Source organism: Sus scrofa, chromosome 1, assembly GCF_054392235.1.
Source record: "Sus scrofa isolate SSC_HxYL_T2T_F1_AM1 chromosome 1, Sscrofa_HxYL_maternal_Yorkshire_Landrace_v2.0, whole genome shotgun sequence".
NCBI classification, from domain to species: Eukaryota; Metazoa; Chordata; class Mammalia; order Artiodactyla; family Suidae; genus Sus; species Sus scrofa.
In genome coordinates, this window is record NC_139383.1 from 275,230,394 (window position 1) to 275,236,145 (window position 5,752).

Consider the following 5,752-nt stretch of genomic DNA (forward strand, 5'->3'; position numbering starts at 1 on the left):
GAATAGGGGAATTGAATTGTTTGCATCAAGGATATTGTTGTCCAGGAAATAACTAGGGAAAAGGGCCCTGGGTAGAACTGCTTGAAAAATCCCCTCCCTTGAGTGGGATGGACTGGGAATCTGGGAGTAAGAGATGCAAATTATTGCCTTTGGAATGGATAAGCCATGAGTTCCTGCTGTATAGCACTGGGAACTATATCTAATCACTTGTGATGGACCATGATAATATGAGAAAAATAATGTATATATGTATGTGTGATTAGGTAAATTTCCTGCAGAGTATAAAATTGTTAGAACACTGTAAACCAGCTTTAATGGAAAAAAATAAAAATCATTAAAACAAGCCCCTTCCTATAAAACTGGTTATTCAATAGTTTCCTTCAGTGCTGCCCTTGAGGATTGGCCTCAAATGAGAGGAGGCAAAGTCTTGGAGTTATGGAATACTCTTTCATCTTTCTAAAATTAAATCAGAATGTGCCCCCCTGAGAGCAGCAAAGGAGGAAAACCAGGACACCTCACTCATAATGATGTGTCAGGAAAGTTTCTGCAGAAGCTCCCTCAGAGGGATGAGGCCCCATCTTTGCTTTTTAACAAGGCTCAAGGGAGATCTTGCTGGTGAACCTCCAGGCTCCTTTCCTTTGATGCTAATTAACCACTCAGGGCCCCTCCTTACAGCCTAATCAAATAGAGTTCAGAGGTAAAATTTGGCTCCTCTTTGTGCATGGTTGATTGGGAATTAAGCCTGGACTCCCTTAGCACAAGTCAGTCTCACTGTAACCATGGGTCACAACTGATCCCAACACAGACCTTGGTCAGAGAAACAGACACCCCCATCCCACCATCTAGTCAGAAAAGCATGCTGTCTCTCGAGGGCAAAAGTGTTGATCTTATCACAAGGTTGGCTCATCTGGTTGAGAACTCTTCCAGAATGGAAGCCAAAGAAAGGCTCTGGGGAAGGTCATGGTTGTCCTTAGTGATATCCTCATGCAGGTTAAGGTGTGGCCTCAGACAGTGCCCACTTCTCCCCATAGTGTTTGGCTTTGCAGTTGGGGTTTCCCCTTGATCAGCTCTGAGTTTGAGTTCTGTTTACCACTTCCCTGCTCATGACTTTGGACAAGTCACTTCAACTCTTTGAACTTTAGTTTCCTCATTTTTTTGATGGATCTTGCCAAGGTTTATGTGTATAAATAGTACAGGTGGACACCAGCCCCATATAGACAGCAGCCAAGGGATCACACCAGTGCTTCTGTCCTCACAGTGGCAGATAAGCACCTCTATTGTGGAGACTTTGTGTGGGCTTGGGCACCTTTGAGAGTCAGAGCTGGAGCCAGAACTGGATCTGCAATTGTAGCTCCAGCTGCAGCCTTGGCCTTGGCCTTTGGCTGGCAGAGCCTGAGACCCTTGGCCATGAGGGCAGGAGCATGTTTCCCAAGCTTGGGGTGAGCAATGTAGGCATGTCAACTGAGCTTGTGACTGCCACCCTATGGGATGTTGGGCTTGACCTCCTAGGGTTTTACAAGAGCCTTTATAGCTTCAGCATATGCACTCATGGCCTTGGTGTTGTTGGCCTGCATCTTCTTTAGGCCCTTCTCATTGTGCTTCTTGTAAAATGCATGTTCCTCAGAAACTTGGGGTCCACCCTCTTAAGGGATTCATATCATTGTGATCAGGGTATTTTGATGTCATTTCTGTACCACTTTAGAGATTGATTTTTTGTGGTGTGGTTCTTGGACTTCGCCATGTCTGCACCAGGGTCAGCTGATCCTAAACCCCATGAGGCCAGAAGAGAAAGAGCAGTTTCCTCATTTTTGAAATGAGCCCGTTAAATCCCAACAGTCTGAACTGAACTGCAGGTGGTTGATTTGTGCTAGTTACCTTCCCATGACTGTGAAAACCTATGGCATGTACATCAGCAAGCATCTTTAAATTTATTAAAAAGAAATTATTAAAAAACATATGATAGCTCACCAGATGATGGAAATTAAGACAGGGCATTATGACCAGGGATCTCAGAAAATTTGGATTCACACTCTAACCAGCTTCCTCCTTCCAAGAGGTTTCTAAGGAAAAGGCTGCCCAAGGAAAAATGGCAAAGTTCAAGCTTGACTTGAAGAAGGCTCTCTCATATTCTCACATAATTCATGGGGCTGATGGCAGGGACATCACCAGATGTCTTTAGGTTATAGTAATTCTTTATGTCCTTAAGGATTTGGTTTAAATCCAGGTTCCCTTGTCATGTTGACTTTTTCACTCCTATATCTTACTAGTTGAGTTATATGTCTTATTCTCAGACAAGCTAGAGGTTATGGAAAGTTCCCAATTTTATATTCTCCTGGATAATACAGAAATCAGATATGTTCATGTTTGGAAAACTAATTTTCTAGCCAGCTTGGGAGATATGTGGGAAGCCTTTGTTGTGGATTAAAAATTTGAGCCTTAAGTATCATTTACTTTTCAGTTATCACCAATAAATTTATCAAAAAAGTTGTCTTGGGAGTTTCTGTTGTAGCTCAGTGGTAACAAAACTGACTAGTATCTATGAGGACTAGGTTTTATCCTTGGCCCCTGCTCAATGGGTTAAGGATCCAGTGTTGACATGATCTGTAGTGTAGGTCACTGGCATGGCTTGTATCTGAGGTTGCTGTGCCTGTGGTGTAGGTTTGCGACTGCAGCTCTGTTTTGACCCCTAGGTTCAACTTCCATATGCCTTGGGTGAGGCCCTAAAAAGACAAAAAAAAAATTGTTCTTAGTTTGCTAGGGCTGCTGTAACATAGTACCATAGACTGAGTGGCTTAAGCCACCAGAATTTATTTTCTCACAATTCTGGGTGCTAAATGTCTGAGATCAAGGTATCAACAGGTTTGGTTTCCTTTGAGGCCTCACTGTGTGTCTTGCCATCTTCTCCATGTGTTTTATGTGGTCTTCCTTTGGTGTATATCCGGGTCCTAATCTATTCTTTTTATAAAGGCACCAGTAATATAGTATTTGAGACCACCCTAATGACATCATTTTATCTTTTTTTTTCTGTTTTCATTTTGTTATTACTCAATGAATTTATTACATTTGTAGCTGTACAATGATCATCACAATACAATTTTATAGGATTTCAATCCCACAACTCCAGCACATCCCCCACCCCCCAAACTGTATCCTTTGGAGAACATAAGTTTTTCAAAGTCTGTGAGTCAGTATCTGTTCTGCAAAGAAGTTCATTGTGTCCTTTTTTCAGATTCCACATATAAGTGATGGCCTTTTGATGTTGGTGTCTCATTGTATGGCTGACTTCGCTTAGCATGATCATTTCTAGGTCCATCCATGTTGCTAAAAATGCTGGTATTTCATTCCTTTTAATGGCTGAGTAATATTCCATCATGTGTATTCTTGATCCACTCCTCTGTCGATGGACATTTAGGTTGTTTTCCATGTCTTGGTTACTGAAAATAGTGCTGCAATGAATATCAGAGAACATGTGTCTTTGAGAGTCATGGTTTTCTCTGGATAGGTGCCCAGGAGTGGGATTGCTGGATCAAATGGTAGCTATATTTTTAGTTTTCTGAGGAAACTTCATACTGTTTTCCACAGTGGTTGCACCAGTTTACAATCCCACCAAGAGTGTAGTAGTATACCTTTTTCTCCACACCCTCTCCAGCACTTATTATTTGTAGACTTTTTGATGATGGCTACTCTGGCCGGTGTAAGGCAGTACCTCATAGTGGTTCTGATTTGCATTTCTATAATAATGAGTGATGTTAAACATCTTTCATGTGTTTTTTTGGCCATCTACATGTATTCTTTGGAGAACTGTTTAGATCTTCTGCCCAGTTTTGGACGGTTTTTCTTTTCTTTTCTTTTCTTTTTTTTTTTTTTTTTTGGTATGGAGCTGCAGAAGATGTTTATAAATTTTGGAGATTAATCCCTTGTCAGTCAATTCATTTGCAAAGATTTTCTCCCATGCTGTGTGTTGTCTTTTCGTTTTGTTTAGGGTTTCCTTTGCTGTGCAGAAACTTTTAAGTTTGATTAGGTCCCATTTGTTTATTTTTGTTTTTACTGTCATAAAAACAGGATCTGAGAAGAGGTTGCTGTCATTTATGTCAGAGAGTGTTTGGCCTATGTTTTCCTCTAGGAGTTTTATACTGTCTGGTCTTATATCTAAGTCTTTAATCCATTTCGAGTTTATTTTTGTGTATGGTGTTAGGAAGTGTTCTAATTGCATCCTTTTCCATGTGGCTGTCCAGTTTTCCCAGCACCACTTATCGAAGGGGCTATCTTAATTACGTCTTTAAAGAACATCTCTCCCAATAAGTCACATTCTGAGATGCTAGGGATTAGGATTTCAATTTATGAATTTTGGATGGGACACAATTCATTCTTAAAAAAATAAGAGTTCCCATCATGGATCAGCAGAAATGAATCTATCATTCATGAAGATGTAGGTACAATCCCTGGCCTCGCTCAGTGGGTTAAGGATCCGGCTTTGCTGTGAGCAGTGTTATAGGCCACAGATGCATCTGGGATCTGACTTTGCTATGACTGTGACATAGGCTGAAAGCTAAAGCTCTGATTTTACCCCTAGCCTGGGAACCTCCATATTCTGTGTGTGCAGTCCTAAAAAAGCCCCCCCCTGCAAAAAAAAGGAAAAAGATAAGAAGAAAATGATGGTGCTGGATTAATATACACCAGAATGCTAGATACTGTCCTCAGCACTTTCCTTGAGGTAATCCAAAGGTTTTCTTTTTAAGAAAATATTGGAAAAAAATATATATATATATTGGATTATAGTTAATTTACAATGTTGTATTTGTTTCAGGTGTGCAGCAAGTGAATTGGTCTTACATATATCCATTATCTTTTCTAGTATAGGTGATCACAAACTATTGATTACATTTTCGTTTTCTATACAGAAGGTTTTGGTTAATCATCTATTTTATGCAATAGTGTGTGTATGTTATTTCCACTCTCCAGATTCTTCCCTCCCCCAAGTGATTTCACTGATGGTAACCATATGATTCATTTTGAAATCTCTGAGTTTGTTTTTGTTTGTTTGTTTAGGGCCATACCTGTGGCATATGGAGGTTCTCAGGCTTGGGGTCAAATTGGAGCTTTAGCTGCCAGCCTAGACCACAGCCATAGCTATATCAGATCTGAGCCTTGTCTGTGACCTCCACTAAGCTCACTGCAATTCCAGATCCTTAACCAACTGAGAGGGTGCAGGGATCAAAATTGCATTCTCATGGACGCTTGTCATGTTTGTTTCCACTGAGCCACAATTGGAACTCCCCAGTTTCTGGTTTTTTTTTTTGTTTGTTTGTTTGTTTTGCTATTTCTTGGGCCACTCCCACAGCATATGAAGGTTCCCAGGCTAATGGTGGAATCGGAACTGCAGCCACCGGCCTACGCCAGAGTCACAGCCACGCTGGATCCGAGCCATGTCTGCAAACTACACCACAGCTCACAGCAACGCTGAATCGTTAACCCACTGAGCAAGGGCAGGGACCGAACCCGCAACCTCATAGTTCCTAGTCAGATTCGTTAACCACTGCGCCATGACGGGAACTCCCCCAGTTTCTGTTTTTTAAATAAGTTCTTTATTGTTATATTTTATTTAATTCCACTCATACATGATATCATATGATATTTGTCTTTCAATTTCTGACTGACTTCACTCAGCATGATAATCTCTAGGTCCACCCATGTTGCTGCCAATGACATTATTTCATTATTTTGTTTTTGTTGTTGTTGTTGTTGTTGCTAT

The 5,752-nt window shown here is 40.9% G+C and overlaps 1 pseudogene; it reads right to left on the reverse strand.

Annotated features, from left to right (window-relative positions):
- Positions 1-1,274: 1,274 nt before the first annotated feature.
- On the reverse strand, positions 1,275-1,749 carry LOC100737357 (large ribosomal subunit protein eL29 pseudogene; annotated as a pseudogene).
- Positions 1,750-5,752: the final 4,003 nt, after the last annotated feature.